General features: G+C 37.7%; 1 protein-coding gene across 1 annotated transcript in view; it reads left to right on the top strand.

Annotated features, from left to right (window-relative positions):
• The window catches only part of CPE (carboxypeptidase E), a 109,246-nt gene that overhangs the window by 21,413 nt on the left and 67,235 nt on the right, over window positions 1-20,598 (top strand). The gene's annotated exons all lie outside the window — the stretch shown is intronic.

Below are 20,598 nucleotides of genomic sequence, written 5' to 3'. Positions count from 1 at the left end.
TGACCTTGTTATTTTCTGTCATTTTGATATGGCCATTCTACTAGGTGTGAAGTGGTATCTCATTGTTATTTGATTTGCATTTCTGTAATGGCTAATGATGTTGAGCATCTTTTCATATACTTATAGGCCATAGGTATATCTTCTTTGGAGAAATGCCTTTTCAAATCTTTCGCCCGTTTTTGATTAGGCTATTTGTCTTTTTAGTGTTAAGTAGTAAGAGTTCTTTATATATTTGGGAATCAAGTCTGTTCTCAGACATATGATTTGGAAACTTTTACTCCTATTCTGTGGATTCTCTTTTCACTTTCTTGATGGTATTTGAAGCACAAATGTTTTGAATTTTGAGGTAGTCCAATTTATCTGTTTTATCTTTTGTTCCTTGTATTCTTGGTGTTATATCTAAGAAACCGTTGCCTAATCCAAGGTCACAAAGATTGACTTCTATGTTTTCTTCTAAGAATTTTATAGTTTTCACTCTTTTACTTAGGTCTTTGATTCATGTTGAGGTAACTTATGTATGGTGTAAGATAGGGGTCCAGCTTCCTTCTTTTGCATGTGGATATCCAGTTATCTCAGCACCAGTTACTGAAAATTATTCTCTTAAAATAACCTTCCCCCACAGTATTTTCAGCTGTCATGAATGGGTTTATTGGTTTCCCCAGATATCAGGGATAATTCTGTGAGGTCAAACTTTTCTAAATCCCAGACTACAATATGGGAAGAAAGTTCGCTATTTCCAACTGAAAGGAGTTATTTAGCAAATAACTGCTATAGTATAAAGTTTATGTGGGTACCATAACTTATTCCCAGTGAGTATTGTAGAATTTGGGAGATTGATGGGATATTTATCTCTAACAGAGAATGGAATTCTTATTGTGGCAAAGATATGGCAGGAATTTGAGATTACAGGAGGGTCACTTTGAGACAAAGCAGTCAAGATTACTGACCTGGCATATTACCCCATTGGTGTTTTATGTGACTTTCCTACTTATCCATTACTTGTATCTTTCAGTGGTGTTGCTTGCAGGTTCATTACTATTTGGTTCCCAGGGGTTGTGTCTATTCTTCTCATTCCATTCAGTTCATTTCATTCAATTAAGTAAATAAGTATGGAGGGCAAAGTATTTTCACAGTGTTGACTAGACACCAGTTTTGAAGATACAAAATATAAAGGCAGTAGTATTTACTGAGGTCTTATTAAATGTCAGGCATTGTTTAATATTCTCTCCATTTAACAGATGAGGAGAGGCAACTCAGAGATGTCAAATGACTTGCTTAATGTCATCAGTGGTACAGTAGGAATTAGATTGTCTGCTTCCAAAACCCAGACTTGTTCAAGTATACCAGAGGTTCTCAAACTTGACCCTGCGTCAGAAGCACTTAGAGAACTTGTTGAAACATAGGTTGCTGGGCCCTACCTCTAGAGTTTCTGATTCAATAGGTCTGATTTGGGACATGACATTTTGCATTTGTAACTTGTAACCAGTATCCAGGGATGCTGATGCTGCTGGTCCAGGGACCACACTTTGAGAGCCATTGTAAGACACTGTCATGATTCCCCTATGTAGGATTCCTGATACTCGAAGAACTTTCAGTTGGGATGGAAGGAGACTTGAGAGAAAATAATATAAAGTCAATGATAGTTACAAGGGGCTTAGCAGGCACAGAGGAGGGAAACATTAATTCTGGTTAGACAGTTGGAAAAAGTTTCTGTAGGAGACATTATGGGAATGGATTCATTATGGTCGGCTTGATTGGTTTCTGTGCTCTGAGTTTTTACAAAGTCCATACCAAGGTGTTAGCCTTCTGGGCTCTTACCAAGGAAAGATAAGAAAGATAAGGAGATCTGGAAAGGATCTTCTAAGTTCATTCTGGTTGGCAGAATCCAGTTTTTCACGGTTATAAGACTGAAGTCCCATTTCTTTGCTGTCTGTCACGCTTTGTTCCTATATACTGCCCACATTCCTTTTCATGTTTTCCATATCACCCCCTTCAGCAATGGAGGGTTCAGCTCCTCTCAAGATGTGAATCTCTCTGACTTCCCCTTCTGTCGACTTAAAAAAATATTCACAACCTAAAAGTTGAGAGTTGTTTTTTTTTTTTTTGATTTTTAGAAATTCCATGTAATGTCTGAAACATTTATATTAACATATTTCCATACAAATAACCCAATGAAAGTTTAGTATTAGTTGTTTTGTTTGTTTGTTTATACTGCAGGTTCTTATTAGTCATCAATTTTATACACATCAGTGTATACATGTCAATCCCAATTGCCCAATTCAGCACACCACCATCCCCACCCCACCGCAGTTTTCCCCCCTTGGTGTCCATATGTCTGTTCTCTACATCTGTGTCTCAACTTCTGCCCTGCAAACCGGCTCATCTGTACCATTTTTCTAGGTTCCACATACATGTGTTAATATACGATATTTGTTTTTCTCTTTCTGACTTACTTCACTCTGTATGACAGTCTCTAGATCCATCCACGTCTCAACAAATGACCCAATTTCGTTCCTTTTTATGGCTGAGTAATATTCCATTGTATATATGTACCACAACTTCTTTATCCATTCGTCTGTTGATGGGCATTTAGGTTGCTTCCATGACCTGGCTATTGTAAATAGTGCTGCAATGAACATTCGGGTGCATGTGTCTTTTTGAATTACAGTTTTCTCTGGGTATATGCCCAGTAGTGGGATTGCTGGGTCATATGGTAATTCTATTTTTAGTTTTTTAAGGAACCTCCATATTGTTCTCCATAGTGGCTGTATCAATTTATATTCCCACCAACAGTGCAAGAGGGTTCCCTTTTCTCCACACCCTCTCCAGCATTTGTTGTTTGTAGATTTTCTGATGATGCCCATTCTAACTGGTGTGAGGTGATACCTCATTGTAGTTTTGATTTGCATTTCTCTAATAATTAGTGATGTTGAGCATCTTTTCATGTGCTTCGTGGCCGTCTGTATGTCTTCTTTGGAGAAATGTCTATTTAGGTCTTCTGCCCATTTTTGGATTGGGGTGTTTGTTTCTTTAATACTGAGCTGAATGAGCTGTTTATATATTTGGAGATTAATCCTTTGTCCGTTGATTCGTTTGCAAATATTTTCTCCCATTCTGAGGGTTGTCTTTTCGTCTTGTTTATGGTTTCCTTTGCTGTGCAAAAGCTTTGAAGTTTCATTAGGTCCTATTTGTTTATCTTTGTTTTTATTTCCATTACTCTAGGAGGTGGATCAAAAAAGATCTTGCTGTGATTTATGTCAAAGAGTGTTCTTCCTATGTTTTCCTCTAAGAGTTTTATAGTGTCCAGTCTTACATTTAGGTCTCGAATCCATTTTGAGTTTATTTTTGTGTATGGTGTTAGGGAGTATTCTAATTTCATTCTTTTACGTGTAGCTGTCCAGTTTTCCCAGCACCACTTATTGAAGAGACTGTCTTTTCTCCATTGTATATCTTTGCCTCCTTTGTCATAGATTAGTTGACCATAGGTGCGTGGGTTTATCTCTGGGCTTTCTATCTTGTTGCATTGATCTATGTTTCTGTTTTTGTGCCAGTACCATATTGTCTTGATTACTGTAGCTTTGTAGTATAGTCTGAAGTCAGGGAGTCTGATTCCTCCAGCTCCGTTTTTTTCCCTCAAGACTGCTTTGGCTATTCGGAGTCTTTTGTGTCTCCATACAAATTTTAAGATGATTTGTTCTAGCTCCGTAAAAAATGCCAATGATAATTTGATAGAGATTGCATTGAATCTGTAGATTGCTTTGGGTAGTATAGTCATTTTCACAATGTTGATTCTTCCAATCCAAGAACATGGTGTATCTCTCCATCTGTTTATATCATCTTTAATTCCTTTCATCAGTGTCTTATAGTTTTCTGCATACAGGTCTTTTGTCTCCCTAGGTAGGTTTATTCCTAGGTATTTTATTCTTTTTGTTGCAGTGGTAAATGGGAGTGTTTCCTTAACTTCTCTTTCAGATTTTTCATCATTAGTGTATAGGAATACAAGAGATTTCTGTGCATTAATTTTGTATCCTGCAACTTTACCATATTCATTAATTAGCTCTAGCAGTTTTCTGGTGGCAGTTTTAGGATTCTCTATGTATAGTATCATGTCATCTGCAAACAGTGACAGTTTTACTTCTTCTTTTCCAATTTGTATTCCTTTTATTTCTTTTTCTTCTCTGATTGCCGTGGCTAGGACTTCCAGAACTATGTTGAATAATAGTGGTGAGAGTGGACATCCTTGTCTCGTTCCTGATCTTAGAGGAAATGCTTTCAGTTTTTCACCATTGAGAATGATGTTTGCTGTGGGTTTGTCATATATGGCCTTTATTATGTTGAGGTAGGTTCCCTCTATGCCCACTTTCTGGAGAGTTTTTATCATAAATGGGTGTTGAATTTTGTCAAAAGCTTTTTCTGCATCTATTGAGATGATCATAGGGTTTTTATCCTTCAATTTGTTAATATGGTGTATCACATTGATTGATTTGCGTATATTGAAGAATCCTTGCATCCCTGGGAGAAATCCCACTTGATCGTGGTGTATGATCCTTTTAATGCGTTGTTGGATTCTGTTTGCTAGTATTTTGTTGAGGATTTTTGCATCTATATTCATCAGTGATATTGGTCTGTAATTTTTTTTTTTGTAGTGTCTTTGTCTGGTTTTGGTATCAGGGTGATGGTGGCCTCATAGAATGAGTTTGGGAGTGTTCCTTCCTCTGCAATTTTTTGGAAGAGTTTGAGAAGGATAGGTGTTAGCTCTTCTCTAAATGTTTGATAGAATTCACCTGTGAAGCCATCTGGTCCTGGACTTTTGTTTGTTGGAAGATTTTTAATCACAGTTTCAATTTCATTACTTGTGATTGGTCTGTTCATATTTTCTGATTCTTCCTGGTTCAGTCTTGGAAGGTTATACCTTTCTAAGAATTTGTCCATTTCTTCCAGGTTGTCCATTTTATTGGCATAAAGTTGCTTGTAGTAGTCTCTTAGGATGCTTTGTATTTCTGCGGTGTCTGTTGTAACTTCTCCTTTTTCATTTCTGATTTTATTGATTTGAGTCCTCTCCCTCTTTTTCTTGATGAGTCTGGCTAATGGCTTATCAATTTTGTTTATCTTCTCAAAGAACCAGCTTTTAGTTTTATTGATCTTTGCTATTGTTTTCTTTGTTTCTATTTCATTTATTTCTGCTCTGATCTTTATGATTTCTTTCCTTCTGCTAACTTTGGGTTTTGTTTGTTCTTCTTTCTCTAGTTTCCTTAGGTGTAAGGTTAGATTGTTTACTTGAGATTTTTCTTGTTTCTTGAGGTAGGCTTGTATTGCTATAAACTTCCCTCTTAGAACTGCTTTTGCTGCATCCCATAGGTTTTGGGTTGTCGTGTTTTCATTGTCATTTGTCTCTAGGTATTTTTTGATTTCCTCTTTGATTTCTTCAGTGATCTCTTGGTTATTTAGTAACATATTGTTTAGCCTCCATGTGTTTGTGTTTTTTACGTTTTTTCCCCTGTAATTCATTTCTAATCTCATAGCGTTGTGGTCAGAAAAGATGCTTGATATGATTTCAGTTTTCTTATATTTACTGAGGCTTGATTTGTGACCCAAGATGTGATCTATCCTGGAGAATGTTCCATGCGCACTTGAGAAGGAAGTGTAATCTGCTGTTTTTGGATGGAATGTCCTATAAATATCAATTAAATCTATCTGGTCTATTGTGTCATTTAAAGCTTCTGTTTCCTTATTTATTTTCATTTTGGATGGTCTGTCCATTGGTGTAAGTGAGGTGTTAAAGTCCCCCACTATTATTGTGTTACTGTCGATTTCCTCTTTTATAGCTGTTAGCAGTTGCCTTATGTATTGAGGTGCTCCTATGTTGGGTGCATATATATTTATAATTGTTATATCTTCTTCTTGGATTGATCCCTTGATCATTATGTAGTGTCCTTCCTTGTCTCTTGTAACATTCTTTATTTTAAAGTCTAGTTTATCTGATATGAGTATAGCTGCTCCAGCTTTCTTTTGATTTCCATTTGCATGGAATATCTTTTTCCATCCCCTCACTTTCAGTCTGTATGTGTCCCTAGGTCTAAAGTGGGTCTCTTGTGGACAGCATATATATGGGTCTTGTTTTTGTATCCATTCAGCAAGCCTGTGTCTTTTGGCTGGAGCATTTAATCCATTCACGTTTAAGGTAATTATCGATATGTATGTTCCTATGACCATTTTCTTAATTGTTTTGGGTTTGTTTTTGTAGGTCCTTTTCTTCTCTTGTGTTTCCCACTTAGAGAAGTTCCTTTAGCATTTGTTGTAGAGCTGGTTTGGTGGTGCTGAATTCTCTTAGCTTTTGCTTGTCTGTAAAGCTTTTGATTTCTCCATCAAATCTAAATAAGATCCTTGCTGGGTAGAGTAATCTTGGTTGTAGGTTCTTCCCTTTCATCACTTTAAGTATATCATGCCACTCCCTTCTGGCTTGTAGAGTTTTTGCTGAGAAATCAGCTGTTAACCTTATGGGAGTTCCCTTGTATGTTATTTGTCATTTTTCCCTTGCTGCTTTCAATAATTTTTCTTTGTCTTTAGTTTTTGCCAGTTTGATTACTGTGTGTCTCAGCGAGCTTCTCCTTGGGTTTATCCTGTATGGGACTCTCTGCGCTTCCTGGACTTGGGTGGCTATTTCCTTTCCCATGTTAGGGAAGTTTTTCACTATAATCTCTTCAAATATTTTCTCTGGTCCTTTCTCTCTCTCTTCTCCTTCTGGGACCCCTATAATGCGAATGTTGTTGTGTTTAATGTTGTCCCAGAGGTCTCTTAGGCTGTCTTCATTTCTTTTCATTCTTTTTTCTTTAGTCTGTTCCGCAGCAGTGAATTCCACCATTCTGTCTTCCAGGTCACTTATCCGTTCTTCTGCCTCAATTATTCTACTCTTGATTCCTTCTAGTGTAGTTTTCATTTCAATTATTGTATTGGTCATCTCTGTTTGTTTGTTTTTTAATTCTTCTAGGTCTTTGTTAATCATTTCTTGCATCTTCTCAATCTTTGCCTCCATTCTTATTCTGAGGTCCTGGATCATCTTCACTATCAATATTCTGAATTCTTTTTCTGGAAGGTTGCCTATCTCCACTTCATTTAGTTGTTTTTCTGGGGTTTTTTCTTGTTCCTTCATCTGATATATAGCCCTCTGCCTTTTCATCTTGTCTATCTTTCTGTAAATGTGGTTTCTGTTCCACAGGCTGCAGGACTGTAGTTTTTCTTGCTTCTGCTGTCTGCCCTCTGGTGGTTGAGGCTATCTAAGAGGCTTGATGGGAGGCTCTGGAGGTGGGTAGAGCTGACTGTTGCTGTGGTGGTCAGAGCTCCGTAAAACTTTATTCCACTTGACTGTTGATGGGTGGGGCTGGGTTCCCTCCCTGTTGGTTGTTTTGCCTGAGGCAACCCAACACTGGAGCCTACCCGGGCTCTTTGGTGGGGCTAATGGCTGACTCTGGGAGGGCTCACGCCAAGGAGTACTTCCCAGAACCTCCGCTGCTGGTGTCCTTGTCCCCACGGTGAAACAGAGCCAGCCCCCGCCTCTGCAGGAGACCCCCCAACACCAGCAGGTATGTCTGGTTCAGTCTCCCACAGGGTCACTGCTCCTTCCCCTGGGTCCCGATGCACACACTATTTTGTGTGCGCCCTCCAAGAGTGGGGTCTCTGTTTCCCCCAGTCCTGTTGAAGTCCTGCAATCAATTCCCACTAGGCTTCAAAGTCTTATTCTCTATGAATTCCTCCTCCCGTTGCCGGACCCCCAGGTTGGGAAGCCTGACGTGGGGCTCAGGACCTTCACTCCAGTGGGTGGACTTCTGTGGTATAAGTGCTCGCCAGTCTGTGAGTCACCCACACAGCAGTTATGGGATTTGATTTTACTCTGATTGTGCCCCTCCTACCGTCTCACTGTGGCTTCTCCTCTGTCCTTGGACGTGGGGTATCCTCCTTGGTGAAGTCCAGTGTCTTCCTGTCGATGATTGTCCAGCAGCCAGTTGTGATTCTGGTGCTCTCACAAGAGGGAGTGAGAGCACGTCCTTCTACTCTGCCATCTTGGTTAATCCTCAACCGAGAGTTCTAGGTTAAATTATTAATAGCACTTGGAGACTACTGTTTTTAATATGGAGAAGAAGAATGTTCAGTTTGAAACATTTTCTGAGCTTGCTTATAGCTTCCTGGGAAAAAAGGAGTCTTAGCTTCATTACTTTCTCAAAAGATTTGTTTATTTTTCCTGGGATAGAATAGCAAAATAAAATCCATGAAGGATTTAGAATTTTTAAAGCTATGTAATTCACATTTTAAGCTTTTACTCTTTCATCAGTTTTCCTAAAATAACTTGAGGAATTACTCCTTGAAGAGGCTTTATGTATCAAATTGGTCAGATGAACATATTTTGAAAATAGTTCTGCCTCTTTGGATAAAATTTATGTTATTCCAAAGGAAGCTTTTTTATGACAAATGAAAGCAAAGCTATAAATTTTAAAGAATCTGTAGTGACTAGGATGACCTGCTTTAAAGAAGGGTGAATTTAAATAATGAGTGTATTTGTATACAACTTAAAGCCAGATGTTCTTATTGAAAAACAAAATTTGTTATGCTTCTAAGAATAGTTTTTATGTAAGAAAAATAAAAAGAGTGATGCAGTCAGGAAGCTAAGAATATTTTTCTTGCATAAATTGTGTGTGTGTATTAATAGGCTGAACAGTGTTCCCTTGAAGGCTGCCTGGCTTCATTGTTATAGTAGTTTGATAAAAATCAACTGGTTTATACTATTTGTCCAGAGAAATGTTTGACAAAAATAACCTGGATGACATATATGTATATATACATATATATATATATATATGTGTGTGTGTGTGTGTATATATATATATATATTTATATATAAAAATACATAAATATATATATGGAGTAAAGTAATTCAGAAAAATGCATCCAGAAATAAAATTGAGCTTCAAAAGTACCACCTCACATGACCGCAGTGACAGATGATCATTTGCTTAGAATAATATTTGCATTTTGAAGTGAATTTTAGTGACTTTACAAAGTGCCAGATTGGGAGGGCAGGAAGACAAATTTTTGTTTGTAGCAAAATTAACACTAAGAATGAGTTTTCCAGTAATTGCCTCATTATTATAAATTAATTCCAAATTAATATGTTTGAAAGAGACACTGGTCTAGAATCTTTATTTCATCCTTAGCCTTGCTGATCACAAATCTTAAACAGGTAAAATTCGTGAAAATGTTAATAATGCCAAATCTGAAAGTTTCTCTGCATCACTGACCTTGTGGTTGGGAAAACCTTCACAGGAAGGTTTTTCCAGGTTTCTGTGGCAGTGAGCTAATCTGCTTCTCCCAATATGGGGGCAAGAGACAGGAGTGTGTTTCTTCCCATGTCTCTTGTAGAATCAGTTGTTCTCTAGGGAGCGATTGTGTAAGAACTGACTTGGATTTTCTTTTAAAGCTACTACTACGTGGAGGGTAATTTTAATAAATTATTTTACCTTTTGGATTAAATACAGCAAAATGAAAGCGTCATTGTTTAGGGTAGCTGTCACCACAGTCTTTAATACTTTCTCAGTATTATTTTCCCTGAAGGTATGTTTTGGGATAATTAACAATGACTAATACTTAAATTTTCACCACAAGTACAAGCTTTTTGGTGAACATTTATATTCTGTGTCTGTCTCTGTTTCCCTAGCATCACCTAATTATTTCATAACTTGAAAGTACATAATCTTGATTAGAAATGTATAGATCAAAATTAATTCAAGTATATCTTTGTCACGCATAAGTCCTTTGTCTGCTTTGTAAGTAATATGGGAGAACTGAACTAAACTTCATTATCCTATTATATATAGCTCTGAAAAGGAGACAGCCTTTTTGGTTGTTTAGTTTAGTTTTTTTGGTTTTTTTTAGGATCTATATCCACTAGATTTAAACAGTAAATGTAAAATATAGAATTCGAACTTGGCTTGGGTTCTCCAGTTCTAGGCATGGCACTTATGCTTTTTTGGAGACTTAGGTGCTGGTCCAGGTGAGGCACGTTCCCATCTGTACTCCCTGCCAGCTGAGTCACCATCCACACTCCTGTGCCAACTCAACCATAACTTTAACTGAGACCAAATCAGTGCCTTCGGGTTCAGTGGCAGGAGACTCTGGCCTCTTTAGTCAGCCTGATCTTCCATGCTGGGTGATGGAGGGAGAAGATGTATCCACGGAGGGTGTAACCAAGCCTGGCCCTGACTCTGCCCACTCTCCTCCACTCACCTGCCCCTCTGTGCTCTCAGCAGTTACGCTGTCACCACTGGGCTGGTTCCGAGGGGCTGCTCTCCTAATGCTCCCCCACGTGGGGACACAAAATACTGTTTCAAATTTCCAGTAGCACAGCTCATAGCCGGGTGAAGCACTTACACAAGGGGGAGGTAGGGTTAACAGATTGGAAACCAGAAAGGGGAGAAAATGCAATAGACGATTTGAGCCCTTGCATGTAACTTGCTTCATCTCCACAGCTCCAAAGCACTGTTCCATTCCAGGCTCTGCACATGCTGTTTCTTTTGCCTAGACTACTCTTCCCACCATTGTCTGACTAGCTTTTTCTCACTCGTTAGATTTCAGAGTAAGTAAGATGCCCCCAATTCCCAAGGCCTGGCTTAGATTGACCCCATAAGCTCTAATAAACCCACAGCTGCCTGCTTATCACTCTGTTTTGCAGTCACACATCCCATTAGGCCTTCCATTTGGAGAGGTGGGCACTTCGTCTGTCTTTTCCAGCACTGTATCCTCAGCACCCAGAACAGTGCCTGATGCACAGTGGGCACTTAATAAATAATCTATGGTGGACGAGAAAAGTCAGAATCATAAATCATTTTCTGTTCAGTATTAGCAAAGTCTGACTCCCCCGCCCCGCCCCGTGATTCTGTGTAAGGGGCATTTCACTGAATGTAAATTATGAAGGACTTCAAGGATCAAATTCAAGTGCTACTGCTACACTCACTGTTGGAATGAAATTCTGAGGAGAACTGAGTTTCTTGTCCTCTACACCTTTACTCTAAGACGGAAGATACCAGGACTTCACTGGTGGTCCAGTGGCTAAGACTCCATGCTCCCAATGCAGGGGACCCGGGTTCGATCCCTGGTCAGGGAAGTGGATCCCACATGCCGCAACTAAGGGTTCACATGCTGCAACTAAAAATCCTGCATACCACAACTAAGCGTCCGAATGCTGCAACTAAAAGACCCTGCATGGATCAACTAAAGATCCCACATGCCGCAATGAAGATTTTGCACATGACAACGAACATCCCGCATGCCTCAACTAAGACCCAACTCAGCCAAATAAATAAATAAATATAAAAAAGATAATAAGACAGAACATACCAATGCAGCAGTTGTTTAGAATAATAGATACAGGAATTTAATAAATGTGTTGGCTTAAAACGCAAGTATCATCAGCTGACAGCAAGGCAAACACATTTTGTGTGAATGAGAACTTAGCCCATTGATTGACATTCAACACCCACTGGAAAAACCAGGAACACATGAGTATGAAGAGCTGAGACTTGATCAGACTGCAGCAGCTCTCCAAAAATACAGAAGGCCAGGAGGTGGTGAGAAAAATGCCGGACAACAGACTGTGCAGAAAAGGAAGCAAGCCAAGAAGTGTTCTATTTGGCATTAAAAGAGGCAGAGGGTGACAGGAAGTATTCAGTGAGCAGTGATTGTGCTAAAAATCACAGACTATAAAACTATCCATCAGTATTTTGAAGTTTTGAGGAAAAGTTAAAACTCTTGGCTAATATTTATTACAAGAAAGGGCGATAGTACAGAAACAGAATATTAAGTAAATGTGTATTTGTGTCAGGATGCATTATTCCATTAGAAGTTTTGTTTACTTAGAGATTGTGACGAAAATTATTTTAAAAGTTTTATTTTTCATAAAAGGAAGGACCTGATTAGTATTAAATCTGTCCCTTTCACAATTTTGATGTAAGAAAAAATTCTCTTAAGAATGGTAATAAGTTACTAGGATGGCAATAATAATTTTCCAACTGAAAGAGTATACAAAACAGTTTTTGATTTTTTTTCCCTTAGAAAGGTCTTTGGTGTGGGATATAGAAAAGGAGAAATAAATATGTTGAGACTTAAGGTACAGAATTTTAATTAGAAAGTTGAGGAAAAAATATAACAGCGAGAACCGATCATTTCACATTATTGGGAGAATTTGAAAAAAATTCATTGTCAATATTTTAAGGCAGATGCAGTCAAAAACATTTAGAATTGGGATTTGTTTTTAAGTAAAGGACGTAGTTGTCTTTGCTCAAATTTTTAATTTTGATATATTTATTTATTTTTATTTATATTGCTTTACTGTCTTATTTTTAATTTTCCTGTAGACTTTCCCCCTCTTTTCTTGACTTCTTTTTTTTTTTTAATTTTAGTTATTTATTTATTTTATACAGCAGGTTCTTATTACTTATCTGTTTTCTACATATTAGTGTATACACGTCAATCCCAATCTCCCAATTCATACCCCCCCCCCACCACTTTCCCCCCTTAGTGTCCATACGTTTGTTCTCTACATCTGTGTCTCTATTTCTGCCTTGCAAACCGGTTCATCTGTGCCTTTTCCTAGATTCCACATATATGCGTTAATATACGATGTTTGTTTTTCTCTTTCTGACTTACTTCACTCTGTTATGACAGTCTCTAAGTCCATCCATGTCTCTGCAAAGGACCCAATTGCATTCCTTTTTATGGCTGAGTAATATTCCATTGTATATATGTGCCACATCTTCTTCATCAATTCGTCTGTCAGTGGGCCTTTAGGTTGCTTCCATGACCTGGCTATTGTAAATAGTGCTGCAGTGAACATTGGGGTGCATGTGTCTTTTTGAATTATGGTTTTCTCAGGGTAATGCCCAGTAGTGGGATTACTGGGTCATACGGTAATTCTATTTTTAGTTTTTTAAGGAACCTCCATACGGTTCTCCATAGTGGCTGTATCAATTTACATTCCCACCAACAGTGCAAGAGGGTTCCCTTTTCTCCACACCCTCTCCAGCATTTGTTGTTTGTAGATTTTCTGATAATGCCCATTCTAACTGTTGTGAGGTGATACCTCATTGTAGTTTTGATTTGCATTTCTCTGATGATTAGCAGTGTAGAGTGTCTTTTCATGTGCCTGTTGGCCATCTGTATGTCTTCTGTGGAGAAATGTCTATTTAGGTCTTCTACCCATTTTTTAATTGGGTTGTTTGTTTTTTTAATATTGAGCTGCATGCGCTGTTTATATATTTTGGAGACTAGTCCTTTGTCCATTGATTTGTTTGCAAATATTTTCTCCCATTCTGAGGGTTGTTTTTTCAGCTTGTTTATAGATTCCTTTGTTGTACAAAAGCTTTTAAGTTTCATTTGGTCCCATTTGTTTATTTTTGTTTTTATTTCCATTACTCTAGGAGGTGGGTCAAAAAGATCTTGCTGTGATTTATGCCAAACAGTGTTCTGCGTATGTTTTCCTTTAAGAGTTTTATAGTGTCCGGTCTTACATTTAGGTCTTTAATCCATGTTGAGTTTATTTTTGTGTATGGTGTTAGGGAGTGTTTTAATTTCATTCTCTTACATGTAGCTGCCCAGTTTTCCCAGCACCACTTATTGAAGAGGCTGTCTTTTCTCCATTGTATATTCTTTCCTCCTTTGTCATAGATTATTTGACCATAGGTACGTGGGTTTATCTCTGGTCTTTCTATCCTGTTCCATTGATCTATATTTCTGTTTTTGTGCCAGTACCATATTGTCTTGATTACTGTAGCTTTGTAGTATAGTCTGAAGTCAGGGAGTCTGATTCCTCCAGCTCTGTTGTTTTCCTTCAAGGTTGCTTTGGCTATTCGGGGTCTTTTGTGTTTCCATACAAATTGTAAGATTTTTTGTTTTAGTTCTATAAAAAATGCCATTGATAATTTGATAGAGATTGCATTGAATCTGTAGATTGCTTTGGGTAGTATAGTCATTTTCACAATATTGATTCTTCCAATCCAAGAACATGGTATATCTCTCCATCTGTTTGTGTCATCTTTGATTTCTTTCATCAGTGTCTTATAGTTTTCTGAGTACAGGTCTTTTACCTCCTTAGGTAGGTTTATTCCTAGGTATTTTATTCTTTTTGTTGCAGTGGTGAATGGGATCGTTTCCTTAATTTCTCTTTCTGATCTTTCGTTGTTAGTGTATAGGAATGCAAGAGATTTCTGGGTATTAATTTTGTATTCTGCAACTTTACCAAATTCACTAATAGGCTCTAGTAGTTTTCTGGTGTCATATTTAGGATTCTCTGTGTATAGTATCATGTCATCTGCAAACAGTGACGGTTTTACTTTTTCTTTTCCAATTTGGATTCCCTTTATTTCCTTTTTTCTTCTTTGATTGCCGTGGCTAGGACTTCCAAAACTATGTTGAATTATAGTGGTGAGAGTGGACATCCTTGTCTTGTTCTTGATCTTAGAGGAAATGCTTTCAGTTTTTCACCATTGAGAATGACGTTTGCTGTGAGTTTTCCGTATATGGCCTTTATTATGTTGATGTAGGTTCCCTCTGTGCCCACTTTCTGGAGAGTTTTTATCATAAATGGATGTTGAATTTTGTCAAAAGCTTTTTCTGCATCTATTGAGATGATCGTATGGTTTTTATCCTTCAATTTGTTAATATGGTATATCACATTGATTGATTTGCATATATTGAAGAATCCTTGCATCCCTGGGATAAATCCCACTTGATCATGGTGTATGATCCTTTTAATGTGTTGTTGGGTTCTGTTTGCTAGTATTTTGTTGAGGATTTTTGCATCTATATTCATCAGTGATATTGGTCTGTAATTTTATTTTCTTGTAGTATCTTTGTCTGGTTTTGGTATCAGGGTGATGGTGGCCTCAGAGAATGAGTTTGGGAGTGTTCCTTCCTCTGCAACTTTTTGGAAGAGTTTGAGAAGGATGGGTGTTAGCTCTTCTCTAAATGTTTGATAGAATTCACCTGTGAAGTCATCTGGCCCTGGACTTCTGTTTGTTGGAAGATTTTTAATCTCAGTTTCAATTTCATTACTTGTGATTGGCCTGTTCATATTTTCTGTTTCTTCCTGGTTCAGTCTTAGAAGAGTATACCTTTCTAAGAATTTGTCCATTTCTTGCAGGTTGTCCATTTTATTGGCATAGAGTTGCTTGTAGTAGTCTCTAATGATGCTTTGTATTTCTGCGGTGTCTGTTGTAACTTCTCCTTTTTCATTTCTGATTTTATTGATTTGAGTCCTCTCTCTCTTTTTGTTGATGAGTCTGGCTAAAGGTTTATCAGTTTTGTTTATGTTCTCAAAGAACCAGCTTTTAGTTTTATTGATCTTTGCTGTTGTTTTCTTTGTTCCTATTTCATTTATTTCTGCTCTGATCTTTATGATTTCTTTCCTTCTACTAACTTTGGGTTTTGTTTGTTCTTCTTCCTCTAGTTCCTTGAGGTGTAAGGTTAGATTCTTTATTTGAGTTTTTTCTTGTTTCTTGAGGTAGGCTTGTATTGCTATAAACTTCCCTCTTAGAACTGCGTTTGCTGCATCCCCTAGGTTTTGGGTCATTGTGTTTTCATTATAAATTGTCTCTAGGTATTTTTTTTATTTCCTCTTCGATTTCTTCAGTGTTCTCTTGGTTATTTAGTAACATATTGTTTAGCCTCCATGTGTCTGTGTTTTTTTCATTTTTTTCCCTGTAATTGATTTCTAATCTCATAACATTGTGGTCGGAAAACATGTTTGATATGATTTCAATTTTCTTAAATTTACTAAGGTTTGATTTGTGACCCAAGATGTGATCTATCCTGGAGAATGTTCATGTGCACTTGAGAAGAAAGTGTAATCTGCTGTTTTCAGATGGAATGTCTTATGAATATCAATTAAATCTATCTGATCTGGTCTGTTGTATCATTTAAACCTTTTGTTTCCTTATTAATTTTCTGTCTGGATGATCTGTCAACTGGTGTAAGTGAGGTATTAAAGTCCCCCACTATTATTGTGTTAACTGTTGATTTCCTCTTTTATAGCTGTTAGCATTTGCCGTATGTATTGAGGTGCTCCTATGTTGGGTGCATATGTATTTATAATTGTTATATCTTCTTCTTGGATAGATCCCTTGATCATTACGTAGTATCCTTCCTTGCCTCTCGTAACATTATTTTAAAGTCTACTTTATCTGATAGGAGTATTGCTACTCCAGCTTTCTTTTGATTTCCATTTGCATGGAATATCTTTTTCCCTCCCCTCACTTTCAGTCTGTATGTGTCCCTAGGTCTGAAGTGGGTCTCTTGTGGACAGCATATATATGGGTCTTGTTTTTGTATCCATTCGGCAAGCTTGTGTCTTTTGGTTGGAGCATTTAATCCATTCATGTTTAAGGTAATTATCGATACATATGTTCCTATGACCATTTTCTTAATTGTTTTGGGTTTGTTTTTGTACGTCCTTTTCTTCCCTTATGTTTCCCACCTAGAGAAGTTCCTTTAGTGTTTGCTGTAGAGCTGGTTTGGTGGTGCTGAATTCTCTTAGCTTTTGCTTGTCTGTAAAGCTTTTGATTTCTCTGTCAACTCTGAATGAGATCCTTGCCGGGTTGAGTAATCTTGGTTGTAGTTTCTTCCCCTTCATCTAATTAACGATATCGTGCCACTCCCTTTTGGCTTGTAGAGTTTCTGCTGAGAAATCAGCTGTTAATGTTATGGGAGTTTCCTTGTATGTTATTTGTCATTTTTACCTTGTTATTTTGAATAATTTTTCTTTGTCTTTAATTTTTGTCAGTTAGATTACTGTGTGTCTCGGCATGTTTCTCCTTGGGTTTATCCTGCTTGGGACTCTCTCTGCTTCCTGGACTTGGGTGACTATTTTTTTGCCAAGTTAGGGAAGTTTTCAACTATCATCTCTTCAAATATTTTCTTGGGCCCTTTCTCTCTCTCTTCTTCTGGGACCCCTCTAATGTGAATGTTGATGCGTTTAATGTAGTCCCAGAGGTCTCTTAGGCTGTCTTCTTTTCTTTTCATTCTTTTTCTTTATTCTGTTCCGTGGCAGTGAATTCCACCATTCTGTCTTCCAGGTCACTTATCCGTTCTTCTGCCTCAGTTATTCTACTATTGATTCCTTCTAGTGTAGTTTTCATTTCAGTTATTGTATTGTTCATCTCTATTTGTTTGTTCTTTAATTCTTTTAGGTGTTTGTTCTTTAATTCTTCTCTATGTTTGTTAAACATTTCTTGCCTCTTCTCGATCTTTGCTTCCATTCTTTTTCCGAGTCCTGGATCATCTTCACTCTTGTTATTCTGAATTCTTTTTCTGGAAGGTTGCGTATCTGTACTTCATTTAGTTGTTTTTCTGTGGTTTTATCTTGTTCCTTTATCTGTTACATAGTCCTCTGCCTTTTCATTTTGTCTATCTTTTTGTGAAGGTGGTTTTCATTCCACAGGCTGCAGGATAGTAGTTCTTCTTGCTTCTGCTGTCTGCCGTCTGGTGCCTAAGAGGCTTGTGCACGCTTCCTGATGGGAGGGACTGGCAGTGGGTAGAGCCAGATGTTGCTCTGGTGGGCAGAGCTCAGTAAAACTTTAATTCACTTGTCTGCTGTTGGGTGGGGCTGAGTTCCCTCCCTGTTGGTTGTTTGGCCTGAGGCGACCCAGCACTGGAGCCTAGAGGCTCTTTGGTGGGGCTAATGGCGGACTCTGGGAGTGCTCACACCAAGGAGTACTTCACAGAACTTCTGCTGCCAGTGTCCTTGTCCCAGCGGTGAGCCACAGCTGCCCCCCACCTCTGCAGGAGACCCTCCAACACTAGCAGGTAGGTCTGGTTCAGTCTCTTACGGGGTCACTGCTCCTTCCCCTGGGGTCCTCATGATGAGCACACTACTTTGTGTGTGCCCTCCAAGAGTGGAGTCTCTGTTTCCCCCAGTCCTGTTGGAAGTCCTGCAGTCAAATCCCGCTAGTCTTCAAAGTCTGATTCTCTGAGAATTCCTCCTCCCGTTGCCAGACCCCCACATTGGGAAGCCTGATGTGGGGCTCAGAACCTTCATTCCAGTGGATGGCCTTCTGTGGTATAATTTTTCTCCAGTTTGTGAGTCACCCACCCAGTGGTTATGGGATTTGATTTTATTGTGATTCTGCCCCTCCTACTGTCTCATTGTGGCTTCTCCTTTGTCTTTGGATGTGGGGTATCATTTTTGGTGAGTTCCAGTGTCTTCCTGTCGATGATTGTTTGGCAGTTAGTTGTGATTCCAGTGCTCTCGCCAGAGGGAGTGAGTGCACGTCCTTCTACTCCACCCTATGCTTAAATTTTTTAAATTGAAATATTGTTGACATAAAATATTATGTTAGTTTCAGGTATACTACATAATGATTTGACATCTCAGTACCTTATGAAATGATCACCATGATAAATCTATTTACCATCTGTCCCCATATAACATTATTACAATATTATTGACTCTATTCATTATACTGTATGTTACATCTTAGGATTTATTTATTATATAACTGGAGGTTTATACTCTTAATCCCCTTCACCAGTTTCCTCCACCCACTCCCACTGCCATCACTTTTGGCAACCACATTTGTTCTCTGGATCTATGAGCCTGTTTTCATATTGGTTTTTTTTGTTTGTTTGTTTTGCTTTTTAGATTTCACATATAAGTGAGATCATGCAGTATTTGTCTTTCTCTGTCTGACTCATTTCCCTTAGCATAATACTCTCTAGATCCATCCATGTTGTTACAAATGGCAAGATTTCATTTTTTATAACTGATTAATATTCCATTGTATATATACACCATATCTTCTTTATCTATTTATCAATTTATGGACACTTAGGTTGCTTGCGTATCTTGGCCAATGTAAGTAATACTGCAGTGTACATAGGGGTGCATATATCTTTTTGGGTTAATGTTTTTGTTTTCTTTATATAAATACCTAGAAGTGCAACTGCTGGATTGTGTGGTAGTTTTATTTTTAATTTTTTGAGGAACCTCAATACTGTTTTCCATAGTGGCTGCACCAGTTTACATTCCCACGAAGAGTGTATCAGGGTTCCCTTTTCTTCACGTCTTCACTAGCACTTGTTATTTGTTTTCTTTGTTGATAGGTGTCAGGTGACATCCTGATAGGTGTGAGGTGGTATTCTGTGGTTTTGATTTGCATTTCCTTTTTGGTTAGTGATGTTGAGCATCTTTTCATGTGCCTGTTGCCCATCTGTATGTCTTTCTTTGAAAAAATGTCTATTCAGATCCTCTGCCCATTTTAAAATCGGGTTGGTTGTCTTTTTGATGTTGAGTTGTGAGTTCTTTGTGTATTTTGTATATTAACCCTTTATCAGGTACATAGTTTGCAAGTATCTTCTTCCATACACTAGGCTGACTTTTCATTTTGTGGTAGTTTCCTTTGCTGTGCAGAAGCTTTTTAGTTTGTTGTAGTCCCATTTGTTTATTTTTGCTTTTGTTTCCCTTGCCTGAGGAGAAAGATCCAAAAAAAGATTGGTAAGACTGACGTCAAAGGGTGTACTATCTATGTTTTCTTCTAGGATATTTATGGTTTCAGGTCTTACATTTAAGTCTTTAATCTATATTGAGTTTAATTTTGTATATGGTGTGAGGAAGTAGTCCAGTTTGATTCTTTTACACTTAGCTGTCAGTTTTCCCAATGCAGTTTATTGAAGAAGGTTTCTTTTCCGCATTGTACATTCTTGCTTGCTTTGTCGTAGATTAATATGGGTTTATTTCTGGGTTCTCTATTCTGTTCCATTGATCTATGTGTCTGTTTTTGTGCCAGTACCATACTGGCTTGATTAAAGTACCATTGTAGTAGAGTTTGAAATCAGAAGTTTGATACCTTCAGCGTATTTTTATTTCTCAAGTTTGCTTTGGCTATTCGGGGTCTTTTGTATTTCCATATAAATTTTAGAATTATTTGTTCTAGTTCTGTGAAAAATGACTTTGGTATTTAGATAGGGACTGCATTGAATCTGTAGATTGTATTGGTTAGTATGGTCATTTTAATAGTATTAATTCTTCTAATCCACAAGCACAGTATATCTTTCAATTTGTTTGTGTTGTCTTCAGTTTCTTTCATCAACGTCTTATAGTTTTCTGAGCACAAGTCTTTTACCTCCTTGGTTAGATTTATTCCTAGGTATTTTATTCTTTTTGATGTAATTGTAAATGAAATTGTTCTCTTGATTTCTCTTTATGATAGTTCGTTGTTAGTGTGTAAAAATTGAACAGACTTCTGTATACTAATTTTGTATCCTGCAACTTTACTGAACTTATTGATGAGTTCTAAGTTTTTTGATGATGTCTTTAGAACTTCCTGTATATAGTATCAGTTGTGTGCAAACAGTGACAGTTTTACTTCTTTCCAATTTGGATTGCTTTTATTCCTTTTTCTTGTCTGATTGCTGTGGCTAGGACTTCCAATAATATACTAAATAGAAATGGCAAGAGTGGGCATCCATATCTTGTTTGTGATCTTAGAGGAGGTGCTTTCAGCTTTTTTCCATTGACTATGATATAGCCTTTATTACATTGAAGTATGTTCCGTCTATACC

This window comes from Eschrichtius robustus, chromosome 4 (genome assembly GCF_028021215.1).
Source record: "Eschrichtius robustus isolate mEscRob2 chromosome 4, mEscRob2.pri, whole genome shotgun sequence".
Lineage (NCBI taxonomy): Eukaryota > Metazoa > Chordata > Mammalia > Artiodactyla > Eschrichtiidae > Eschrichtius > Eschrichtius robustus.
Note: the sequence above shows the minus strand (reverse complement) of the source record. Positions and strands in the feature narration are given on the sequence as shown.